General features: G+C 41.0%; 1 pseudogene; it reads left to right on the forward strand.

The window, feature by feature from the left end:
* Window positions 1-794: 794 nt before the first annotated feature.
* The window catches only part of LOC109554856 (neurabin-2-like), a 141,758-nt pseudogene continuing 129,011 nt past the window's right edge, over window positions 795-13,541 (forward strand).

A 13,541-nucleotide genomic window follows, 5' to 3' on the forward strand; every position in this document is an offset into this window, starting at 1 on the left:
CCAGGTAGGGAGGGAGGTTCAGTGGCACCGGAGGGGGCCGGGCCCAGGCGGGGCACGAGACCGAGCTCAGCGCTGGCTTCTCTCGGCTCTCTGTCCCGCATTGGAGAAGTAGGAGTTGGGGCCAGGTCGAGCCGCCAGTTTGGGCAAGGGCCGCTCTGCCCTCAACATCCCAGCTGGGCTGGTCCCTCGGGTCTCCGCCGCGGCTTTTCGGGCTCTCGAGAACTCTGCCGAGCCGCTAGCTGAGGGATGTCTTCCCAGCACCCACCGCGCCCTTCCGCCCACCTCTGGCATAGAGACACCAGAGTCCCGCTAAAAGTCCGAGACTAAGGCCCTAGCCCTGCGAGGGAAAGGGAGAGTTTGCTCCCTAGAGAATGAGAGGGTCCCGGTATGCGGGAGGGGTGATCTGCCCCGCGGGCGGCTGGGCTCCCTGCCGGAGTGCACGGCTGTTTCCAGCCTCGGCCCTCGGGGCCGGCCCCAGAGATCCCGGGAAACTCTGCTTCCCCTAAGGGCCCGCGCGTCTAATGCACTAATCAAGAATTCGTGGTGTGGTTACCAAGCTACTTCGCTCCCCACCAGCGGGCGGGCAAGCGCTAAGCCCTTTATACCCAGCATCTCATTAACCTTCTTGTTGGGTGAAAAGACTGCATGGCAGGTGAAAATGCAGCTCAGGGTTGCACCAGATGCCCAGGAACATAGGCAATAAGCAGCTGAAGGCGGGGTGAGCTGAGCGGGAGGATAGAGGTGTCCCAGGTAGCTTGCCATGCCATGAGAGGAAAAAGCCAAATTCACAAATCATGGGGCCTCCACCAGTCAGCAAAGCAGTCATTGCTAGAGGAATAGAGCACGTTCCTTACTGCCTGGAGGTGAGTGTTTTTATCGCCTGCTTTTTCCAGGCCAGAAGATTGAGGATTAAGGAAATATTTATTAGTCTAAGGTCATGGGACAAGTCAAATACAAGCTGAAATTCAAGGCAAAGTCTCGAGCTCCCTGAGCTTCACAACAGGCCACTGGGGAGGTACTCCCCGGGAGAGGGACAGAGGAAGGAAAGGCAGGATGTGGTTGAGTTATCACAGTAGGCTTCCGGAGGAGGTAGTGGCATAGATGGCCCTTGAATCTTGAGAAGGATTTTAACAGGCTGGGGATGGAGGTTGGGTGTCCCTACCTAAAAGGGACAAAGTAAAGAGGCATGAAGAATTCTACTCATAGAAAGAGGTAAATGAAAGCTAATCAGGCCAAAAAGTTAATATGTATACTGCCTCTCCCAGGAAACGTTTGCATTTTAATAAAAATCCTCAATGCTTCAGTCATGAGGAGTGACGAATCATGGACATTATGGGTACTGGTGCTTAAGATTTGATTTTTTAGTCAGCAGTCTTACAGGACCAACTATTGCCCTAGTGGAACACTAGCCTTGGCTTCCATTTGCAGGGAACTTGATTAAAATGCTGAAAAGGGTTATTTCCAAACACAGAACCAGGAATAGACCTTGGAGTCTTGTAGCCCATGTCAGACTCCTGTCTAAATTCTGTTCTCATTTGAATGGTTTTTGTTTTTTTTTTTTTTAGATCACTGGAATGGGGGTTGTGATGACACTAAGAAGCTCTTGTGAACCTAGAACTATGCTAGCCCTTTACAAAAATGATCTCATATGATCTTCATAACAATGCTATCAGATTGAAATGATTTGTCCCTGTCTCACAAGTGAGGAAGCAAGTGAGGAAACATCTTAAGTCTAGTTTTTAAGTCTACAAAGCTATCAAGAGGTTAGAACAGGAATCTTAACTCATTTGTATGAGCTTCACATTATGTGCTCCATCCAAAAGACAAGATGATGTAGCCACCATCTTACCATTCTCAAAACACATGCAGTGCCTACCATTTATTCCCTCTTTAGAAGGTATTTTATAATAGTAGAGCACTGGAATCTGGAGACCTGGATTCTAATCATGATTCTATCATTGTAAACTTGTGTAATCCTAAGCAAGTTGTTTTCCCTTTCTGAGCTTCAGTTTGTTTATCTGCAAAATGGAGTTAATACCCACATCACAAAGTTGTTAAATAGCATACTGAGAAGTATTAGATTTTATTTTGGATATACAAGAGAGCCAGTGAAGATTATTGAGTAGGCAACTAATATCAGATCTGCATTTTAGGGAAAAATCCATGGTGACAGTGTAAAAATTTACTGTGACTTGGAAAGATAAGAGGTAAGGAAACCAAGCAATGAACCAGGTAATAAAAAGTTTATGATCTCAAATAGGGCACTGACTAGGAATGAGGACAAAGGGATGGCTCTGTGAACTATTGTTATGGTAAAGTTGACAGAATAGATTTGGATAGTAAGAGAAAAAGAAGAAGCAAAGATGACGCTGACATTTCCTTCTTTTTTGAGTGAAGGAAAGGATGATAGTAGTGTTAGTGATGGAGAAGGCAATGGCACCCCACTCCAGTACTCTTGCTTGGAAAATCCCATGGATGGAGGAGCCTGGTGGGCTGCAGTCCATGGGGTTGCTAAGAGTCGGACAAAACTGAGCGACTTCACTTTCACTTTTCACTTTGATGCATTGGAGAAGGAGAATCCTAGGGATGGGGGAGCCTGGTGGGCTGCCATCTATGGAGTCACACAGAGTCGGACACGACTGAAGCGACTTAGCAGTAGCAGCAGTGTTAGTGAATATTGGAAGTTAAGAGCCAAATCAGATCTGAAGGTGCCTGTGGCTTTCTGTCTCTTCTTCTAAACAATCCTGTCAATTACAACTTTAAAATACAATTTTAATCATGACACTTCTCTGTTTTAAAAACTTTCAGTGATTCTCTCTTTGAGTTAAGTTTAAATTCCTCAACTAGGCATAAAAGTCCTTTATGCTTTGGGACCAGCCACAATTATTCAGCAAGTGTTTACTAAGAGCCTCTGTGTGTCAGACTATAGTATATACCAAGGACACAAAAAGACCTGGTACTTGTCTCTGAGACATTCACATTCAACCTGTCTAGTAGCTCCACTCTTTAACATTTTCTCCCTTTCCCTTTCTCCCATTCATGGCAGGCCCCAAACATACTAGATTATCCATCATTCCATGACATATGGACACCTGCTCTTCTCTCATCCCTCACCACCCATTTTCCTCACTATTCTCCAGTTGAGATTCTATGCCTTTCATGAATCTCCAGAGTGGGTTCAACAAAGTATATAAGAGGGTTAGTCTTTAACTGGGGAGATATGCCTCTTGCCTTTGTCATACCATTCGGTCATTCATTTCACAAATAGTTATTAAGCAAGTACTATGTGCCAGTCACTAAGTCAAGCCCAGGAACATACAATGGTCCTTGTCCTCTTGAGGAAAAGGAAAGAGAAGGATGTAAAGGATGAGACAAGGTTGAGAGTGAGGTGACAGAAATAGAGTTAAGGTCTCAAGATCAATGAAGTTTTCTCTACAAATTTCTAAATCAGACTTGGTTGACAGACATCATCAATATGAACAAATCATTAGAGAGCACCTACTGTGTGTTGTTGTTGCTGTTGTTCAGTCGTGTCTGACTCTGTGACCCCATGAACTGCAGCACACCAGGCTTCCCTGTCCTTCACCATCTCCTGGAGCTTGCTCAAACTCGTGTCCATTGAGTCGGTGATACCATCCAACCATCTCATCCTCTGTCATCCCCTTTTCATTCAATTTGGCTTATGCTCTTGAGAAGTGAGTGTGGCCCCTGTAAACTCTGTAAATTATTTTACTTAATCTGTCTGTGGATCTTAGAAAACCCCAACGGAGGTCTCTGATTTACACCCCAAGGTAAAGAACGTACTCTATTTCTGTCTCTAACAGAATAATCCCACAATGGAACCATTCCAATTACTTATGTCCTTGATTAATCATACAAGTGGTGAAGCAAAGCAGTAGTTCCCTAACCTGGTTACACATTAGAATCACCTAGAGACTTATGTACAAGTACTGACTCCTGGGTCCCTCTCCACACTGGCTGAATCAAAGCTTCTGGGGATGGGAGCCAGGACTTCCCTGGTGGCTCAGACAGTTAAGCGTCTGTCTATAATGCGGGAGACCCGGGTTCAATCCCTGGGTTGGGAAGATCCCCTGGAGAAGGAAATGGCAGTACTATTGCCTGGAAAATCCCATGGACAGAGGATCCTGGTAGGCTACAGTCCATGGGGTTGCAAAGAGTCAGACACGACTGAGTGACTTCACTTTCACTTTCCAGTAATATTACTGCACTGCCAGGTTTTGAAATCACTAGACCAAAGCATTAATAACCACAATTTTAGATCTCAAAGACTAGTACAATTTCTCTAAAATTTCTCCCAAAACTTTGGGGATCAACATAAAGATGTCAACTTTTAATATTGTCTTGTAAGGGCATGTATCATCACTATCATATTATTGTAATGATGTCTTAATACTGACATATAGAAAATGTAGTAAGGGCATAGTCTTTTACTGAGGAAAATCTTTCTCAAGAAAGATCAGTTGACAACAAGTTTTGTAGTGTCAGCAGACTGATGAAAATGTCACAGACTGCCATGGGTCTACAGATTATTGCTTGGGATTCGCTGGACCAGATGACCTCTGAAAGCCCTTTATCCCTGACGTTCTCAATTTCAGGCCAAAGGTGCTTGCTTGCATTGGGCCTCTTTTTTTTTTTCAATATAAGTCTCAGGCTGAATAAAACTCAATAGGTCATTCTATCATCCCTCTGTCCTGTGCCTAAATCATCCTAACTACTTGAGAATGAATGACATATTGAGAACTTTCTCAAGAAGCCTGTGTGCATGCTCAGTCGCTTGAGTCATATTCAACTTTCTGCAACCCTCTGGACTGTAGTCCATCAGGCTCCTCTGTCCATGGGCTTCCCCAGGCAAGAATACTGGAGTGGGTTGCCATGCCCTGCTCTGGGGGATCTTCCCATCCCAGGAATCAAACCTGCATCTTCTGCGTCTTCTGCATTGCAGGCAGATTCTTTACCCACTGAGCCACCTGGGAAGCCCTTCTCAAGAGGAGTACATAATTTTTCCTTCCTTTATTCACTTTTCTTTATTTATCTCTATAAGGGTAACTGAAGAGTTCTGATGACACGGCACCACCCTGTATCTGACAGCCAAGTAAGATTGATTGTGAAAAGGAGCCAGGATTCTTGTAGTGGCAAAAGAAATGGTGATGGCAAAAGAAGTCCAAAGGCAAAGAAGACTTAGGTTTTGTTGTCTAGAATCAGGAAAGAGTACTGATGGAAATCCTTATTACTGGGAAAGGAAATTGAATGTTGACACCTCCTAGGAGCCACAGTGGAGGCATGGAAGGAAAAAGATATTGGATGTAGCCTGATTTCAGTTTGAGCCAGCAGGCTATTCATAATAATAGGTACATTAAAAACAAATCAATTGACCATATGCATGAAGCCTGCTTCCTGAATGCCAAGGAAGCAATTCTGCTCAATCGTTGGTCTATTATTAGAGCAGGCATAGAGGAGAAAGATGACAGAAGCAGCAGGAGCTTTATAGAGAACAATGAGATGGGATTTAACCCTCTGAGAGCTAGTACAGAGCAGCAAAGCTTGAAGTGAGAGAAAGGGTGAAATGGATTGGTTTATTGATCGTATCCAAGGTAGAAATGGAATGGGTTTTTAAAAAGCCTTTTGTTAATTATTTTTTTCATTTATTCAAGAGTATTTATTGAGAATCTCTGTGTGTGTGTGTGCACACATGCGTGCTCAGTTGCTCAGTTGTGTCCAACTTTTGTGACTCCATGGATTGTAGCCTGCCAAGGTCCTCTGTCCATGGAATTTTTCAGGTAAGAATATTGGAGTGGGGTGCCATTTCCTTCAGGGATTTTCCTAGGTATCAAACCTGTCTCTCTTGCATCTCCTGCATTGGCAGGCAGGTTCTCTACCACTGCATCACTTGGGAAGCCTAACTGAGAGCCTACCATCTTCTAAACATTATGCTAAATCTTGGCTAAAAGATTCCCATCCTGAGGAGTGGCTCCCTTGTGGGACTGAAACAGAAGTGTCTTAGGTATATGGTTACCATGCAGTGTAAGGATGAGCCTTGCCCTTTATATTGGTTTCCTCTCCTAGTCTGTGACCTCCTTGAGCATAGGATCAGCATTATTTATCTTTATATCCTTAGGATTTAACACAAATGCCTGATACAAACAGGGTGCAATTAATTAATTAAACTATTTAGTGTAACAAAGCCCATACAGTAAGTACCCTACATACAAACCTTCAAATTGCGAACTTTCAAAGATGTGAATGTGTATTCCAACAACGTTAGGTGTGAGTGAAATTGCAGCTTTCCTTCCATCTCCTATTGCTGACAGTCCTTCAGCTCTACCATCTCCCACCTCTTCTCCCTCTTCCAGTCAGTAACTCTTCTTGCCTGTTCACTTGATGCCAGCCACTGTATGCCAGCCATTGTACTGTACTACTGTACTTTTCAAAGTACTGCACTGTAAGGTTAAAAATGTTTTCTGTATTTTTTATGTTTGTTTTTTATATATTATTTGTTTGAAAAGTATTATAAACCTATTACAATACAGTGCTAGATAGCTGATTGTGTTAGTTGGAAACCTAGGCTCACTTTGTTAGACCTATGAACAGATTGGGCTTATGAACATGCTCTTGGAACAGAACTCATTTGTATGTAGGAGACTTACTATAAACAATAGAGAAGAGGCTTATTGTTAAGGTTTATTGTGAGGATGAGAAATAAAATATGGAAAGCAGCTGGCACAGCACCTGGAAATAAATGTTAGCATGTAGTAAACACTCAATAAATGTTAACAACAAGATGGTTTGCAGAATGCTTTCATTGGAAAAAGAAGAATACAGCATAGTATGTTCTTTGGCATTGGTTCAACTCCAGAATCTAGAGCCTAGCTGTCAGAGCTGGAAGGTACTTCCACAAAATCCAGTCTCCTCATTATACAGATGGGAACATTGAAGCCTAAACAAGCAGTAGGACTTACTTAAGGTGATGTCTAAATTATCTAAGCTTTTCCTTCTAATTACTTCAAATCCTTGTGAACAGCAATATGACATACATACATATAAGGCAGGGGCATCATTTTACAGTTAACACAGGGAAAAGTTAAATCATTTACCCAAGGATCTATGATTCACACTGTGGCAGTCTAGCTCCAGAGTCTGTGATTTTTAATCACTAACACTTCTTTATCACAGCACTTATGAAATTGTATTAAAATTATCCATTTAGCACATCTCCTCATTAGAACCTAAGTTCCTTAGGGATAAGAATGGTGTCTCTCTTCCATTGTGGATAGGTATTCATTCACAAATATTTATTGAGCAACTATTATACAATCAGGAATTGCTAGCCTTAAGATCAAGCCATATATTTGAAGCCAGAATTATCTAGCTTTGTGGTACTGTTGGATTTTATTTCCCTTTTGTTAGTTCTTTCCCTTTTCTAGTGTCTTGCTGAACATTTCAGTTTAGTCTCATCTGTTCTTTGGGGCATGAAGTTCTGTGCCAGGCTTTGGATCAGACTATTAAAGGAGAATAAACAGTGAGAAACTTCAAGAAGAAAGTGTAGTGTCAGAGACATGTTGAGATATGAGAGTTCCTCATCACATCAAGGGGCTTCTTTTAGTAAAGTCTTTGGGGTATTACATTTGGCAGGTTTTTGTTTTGTTTTGTTCAATTTAAGAAGTGCTCTGGCTTTACAGGATCTTTTGTCTGCCCCATGCCCATTTGTCCTTCTAAGAATTCAGTCTAGCCAAAAAGGTAAGTCAAACACATTCAGAAATATAACTCTCTTAACACCAGGTCAGTGGTAGAGACACTAACTGCTGAGGAGAGTATAGGAGGGCCAAATGGGGGAGACCTGGGTGGGGATAGGGTGGGGTTCAGGTTAGCAGTGGGAAGGCTTGGAGCAGACAAAGTGTGTCTGCATTCTCAGACATTTCCTGGTCCATTTCTTTGGGGTAGCTTTTCAGACTCTAAGATAGCCACAGACCTAAGGCCTTTAGAAACCTCAAGGCCCTTACACAGGAAATTTCTGGAGAGTAAGAGACAGAGGATGAAACAGTAGTGAGCATTAAGGCTAGAATCAAGTATCAGCAGCTGAATTAGAGGAAAGTGACTGGTATGCTCTGGCCCAGAGGCCAAGTTTCAAGTCTAACTTGCTGATCTTGCAGGTAAAGAAAGCCAGTTAAATGGCAGGAAAAAATCATTCAAATGGAGCAGGGGCAAGGGTGCAAGGGGCAGGGGCAAGGGATTTGGGTGGAGGGGAAGGACAAAGAAGAAGAAGTTTATTTTTCTCCTTCAGTACATATTTACAGAGTTCCTTCTGTGCTCAATTAAACTCAGTTTCCCAAGGGCCTTTTTTTTGGATGGAGGAGAAGACAAAGGAGGAAGAGTATATTTTGTTGAATCTTTCTGAGACTTGGAGGTATTAATCCACTTGCCCAAGGTCATGCTGTAAGTGAGACCAGAAACATTCTTTCTTAGCTCTTAATCACAGAACATTTCTCCATGCCACACTACCTCTTATAATGTCATTTAACTCCTTAAAAATCTGAAATGATTCCTCACTGCCTAAAAATTAAAGTCCAGACTCCTGAGCTGCCCCACTGGGCCCCTCCGTATCTGGGGTCTGGTCAATTCTCTAATTTGTTTCTGAACCAATTCCCAGAGCTCTTTCCTTTCCGCCAAATGCCTTTGTCTCCTTTTTCTCAACTCGACCCCCCAAAATTGAAATACATTTACCATGAACACCTGTATACTCATCACTGGATTCTACATTAACAGTTTACTCTATTCGCTTTATCACATATCTATCTACCCAATTCTCTGTTGGTCTATCAATCCATATTATTTTTAATGCATTTCAAAGTAAATTGAAGACATTAGTATACATTTTCCCCTCAATATTTCTGTATGTATATTATTAGAGTTCAATTTTCTTGCAGTTTTTTCCTTTTGGGGTAAAACTTACATGTAGTATAATACATAAACCTTAGGAAAACATTTGCTGACTTTTGAAAAGTACTAACCCAAACCCCTATCAAGAACATTACCATCACCCTGCAAACTTCCTTCATGGGCCTTCCCAGTCAAACCCACCCCCTCTCACCCTCAAGAGAACCACCATGGATTAGTTGTGCCTTTTTAGAGACTCATGTAAAAGGAATAATTCAGCTTGTAGGTTTGTGAACATAGTATCTTTCACAGCATAATGATTTGAGATTTAGCTGCATTGTGCTGGGTAGTATTCCACTGTATTTGTATTGTATTCACCAATTGATGGGCTTCTGGGTTGTTTCTAGCTTACAGCTTTTATGAAGAAGGCTGCTATGAATTATTTTTTCATGGCCATGTTTTCATTTCTTTTGGGTAGATGCCTAGAAGTGGAAATGTCAAGTCATAGAGTAAGATAGGTGTTCAACTATATAAGATGCTGTCAGCGCTGTGTCAGAATACGTTGTTCCATTTTATACTACTGCCACCAGCAGTGTGAGTTCCAGTTACTCCATATTCTCACCAGTGTTTGGTTTTTTCATTTTAAGTGAAATTAAATTAATTTCACTTACTTTTTTTTCATTTTAAGTGAAATTAAATTAATTAATTAATTAAACTAATTTTCACTTAATTTTTTTCATTTTAAGTGAAAACCACTACTCATCTAGAGTAGTGGTTTTAACTTGAAATTCCTTGATGACTAATGATGTTGAGTATTTTTTTTTCATGTCCTTATTGGCTTTATCTTTTGTGAAGTGTATATTCAAATATTTTTACATTCTTAATGCCAAATTTATGTATTTTTTTTTAAAAATTCTTTTATTTCTTGGCTATGCCACGTGGCTCATGGAATCTTAGTTCCCCAACCAGGGATTGAACCTTGGCCACCACAATGAAAGCACCAAGTCCTAACCACTGGACTGTGAGAGAATTCCCTGTGTACTTTTAAATTAGATTGTCCATCTTTTATTATTGAGTTTTAGGAGAACTTTACATGGCCTGAATCCTTTGTCAGATGTATGTTTTGCAAATTTTTCTCCCAGTCTACAGTTTGGTTACCAATTTTCTTGACAATGCCTTTTCATGAGTAGATGTTTTTAACTTCAACAAAATCTAATTTAGTCTCTTTTTTCTTGTTTGGGTATTCTTTCTGTGACTTGTTTAAGAAATAAATGCATGTCTGCAAGTCATATATATTCTCCTATGTTTTCCTCTGAAAGCTTTATGATTTCAGATAATGTGTACAGACACTCAGTCATGCCTGACTCTTTGTGACCCCATGGACTGCAGCCTACCAGGCTCCTCCGCCCATGGGATTTTCCAGGCAAGAGTACTGGAGTGGGTTGACATTTCCTTCTCCAACGCATGAAAGTGAAAAGTGAAAGTGAAGCTGCTCAGTCATGTCCAACTCTTCGTGACCCCATGGACTTCAGCCCACCAGGCTCCTATGCCCATGGGATTTTCCAGGCAAGAGCACTGGAGTGGGGTGCCATTGACTTATGATCCATTTCAAATGAATATTTGTGTGTGATATGGATATCCTATTATTCTTATACTATTTGGAAAAACTTTCATTTCCTCCATTGGACTGTTTTGGTTTCTTCTCTTTTTACTATTAGCTCATCTGTGTAGAAAAGTGAATGTGTACATATCATTGGATTTCACAAATGGGACACTCCCATTTAACCAGCCCCCATATCCCAGTAACTGTATCATTACTGGCAACCTAGATGCCCCCTTTGTGCCTACTTAGAGTTACAACCTCTCCTTCTGCTGTGGTGGTAACCACTATCCTGATCTCTGTTAGCACAGATTAATTTTACCTAATTTTTATACTTTATATAAACAGAATCATACTTGTGTCTCTTTTGTGTCTAGCTTCATTCCTTCAATTCTATGTTTCTGAGAGTCATCAATTTTGAGTATAACCATAGTTCATTCACTTTCACTGCTGCATATTATTTTATTGAATGAATATACTACATGGACTGGGAAAAGTCAATCCTCATCCAAATCCCCAAGAAGGGTAGGACCAAAGAATATGCTAACTATCAGACAATTGCACACATCTCCCATGCTAGTAAGGTCATGCTTAAAATCTTGCATGCTAGATTCATGTATTATGCTTCATGATATTCATGTATTATGTGCTTCAGTATTATGCAAACCAAGAACTTCCAGATGTCCAAGCTGGGTTTAGAAAAGGAAGGGGAACTAGAGATCAAATTGCCAACATTTTCTGGATTATACAGAAAGCAAGGGAATTTCAGAAAAATATCTATCTCTGTTTCATCAACTATGCTAAAGCCTTTTACTGTGTGGATTATGACAAACTGTGGAAAGCTTTTAGAAAGATGGGAATACCAACCAGACCATCTTACCTGTCTCCTGAGAAACCTGTATGTGGGTCAAGAAGCAACAGTTAGAACCCTGTATGGAACAACTGATTGGTTCAGGATTGAGAAAGGAGTATGACAGGGCTGTCTGCTGTCACCCCGTTTGTTTAAGCTATGTGCTGAGCACATCATGAGAAATGCCGAGCTGGATGAGTTACAAGCTGGCATCAAGATAGGCAGGATAGGCATGAAGATAAACATCAACAACTTCAGATATGCAGATGATACCCCTCTAATGGCAAAAAGTGAAGAGGAACTAAAGACCTCTTGATGAGAGTGAAGGAGGAGAGTGAAAGAGCCGACTTAAGATTAAATATTAAAAAAAAAAAAAAAAACTAAGATCATGGCATCCAGCCCCATTACTTCATGGCAAATAGAAGGGGAAAAGGTGGAAGTAGTGACAGATTTCCTCTTCTTGGGCTCCAAAATCACTACAGATGATGACTGCAGCCGTGAAATCAGAAGACAACTGCTTCTTGGCAGGAAAGCAATGACAAACCTAGACAGTGTGTTGAAAAGCAGAGACATTACTCTGTTGACAAAGGTCCGCTATGGTCTTCCCAGTGGTCATGTACAGTTGTGAGAGCTGGACCACAAAGAAGGCAGAGGGCTGAAGAATTGATGCCTTCAAACTGTGATGCTGGAAAAGACTCCTGAAAGTTCCTTGGACAGCAAGGACATCAAACCAGTCAATCTTAAGGGAGATCAACCCTGAATATTCACTGGAAGGACTGATGCTGAAGCTGAAGCTCCAGTATTTTGGTCATCTGATGCAAACAATTGATTCATTGGAAAAGTCCCTGACACTGGGAAAGATTGAAGGCAGAAGGAGAAAAGGGTGTCAGAAGATGAGATGGCTGGATGGCTTCACCAATGCAATGAACATGAACTTGAGCAAACTCTGCGAGATGGTGAGGGACAGGGAGGCCTGGTGTGCTAGAGTCCATGGGGTCACAAAGAGTCAGACATGACTGGCAACTGAACAACAACAACTACATGGACATGGATGTTTGGGTTGTTTCCAGTCTTTGACTATAATGACTGGTGTCACACATATGTCTGCATTTCTGTTAGATGTATACTTAGGAAGTGGAACTACTAGCTCATAAGGCATGCATATCTTTACATTTTAGTTGATGCTGATGAACAGTTTTCTGAAGTGATTATTTCAATATGTACTCTCACTAGTAGTCACTCTACATCCTTGACAATACTTGGTATTGTCAATCTTTTTCATTTTATTTATTCTGGTGTAAATGATATTATGGCTTTTATTTTATTTCACTGATTAAAAGGTTGAGTACTTTTAATATATTTATGAAACATTTATTTATCCTCTTGGAATTATCATCTTTTTACTTGTGACCATTCTGGTGGGTGATTTACTTCCTTTTATACTTACTAAAAATATATTCTACCTTTAAGATTCAGCTCAAATATCACCTTTTTCATAATGCTTTTCCCATTTTATATGCCTCATAAATGTCTCCTCAAAATTATCATAGCACTCGCACCCAATTATATTTCACTTTTATTTGGCATCTATTTTCATGCGTTACTGGGTTAAACTGTTAAGGCAATACCAGATTTGTGTCATGGGCCTATCTTCTTGTAATTACCTCTTTTACTTGGCTAGAAGCTCTTCAAGGACAGAAATTCTACCTTGTTTAATTCTGCACACCCTTCTCCATTTACTATTCCCACACTTATAGAGTGACAAGCACATAGTAGCTTCTCAATAAACATTTGTTGAATTAAATGCATGTTATTGAATATATGACACATTACTTTGGATCTACACAGGACCTCAGCAAATGGTTGATAATGTCAAATTAATGCTAAAATACATTTTGTGTGGAAAGGATTAAATCAAGTCATTGAAAGCTTTTCCATAGCCGTTAGGCTCAGAACTAGACTTTGGATTCAGTTTCCTAGGCCAGAAGGACAGGGGCAATTTTTCTTAGGTACCTGCCATGCTCCTAGGATGTCAGTTTCATGGGAGCAGGGACTATTATCTCCAGTATCTAGAAGGATGCCTAACGCATGGTGAGTGCTTAATTATTGACTGTCACATGATTGATCAAGTCACAAAGTGGCTTGAGCCTCCACCGTCTATCCCATCCTGTCCTGATGTTTAAAATGCTGTATTAATGG

Source organism: Bos indicus, chromosome X, assembly GCF_029378745.1.
Source record: "Bos indicus isolate NIAB-ARS_2022 breed Sahiwal x Tharparkar chromosome X, NIAB-ARS_B.indTharparkar_mat_pri_1.0, whole genome shotgun sequence".
Classification (NCBI taxonomy): domain Eukaryota; kingdom Metazoa; phylum Chordata; class Mammalia; order Artiodactyla; family Bovidae; genus Bos; species Bos indicus.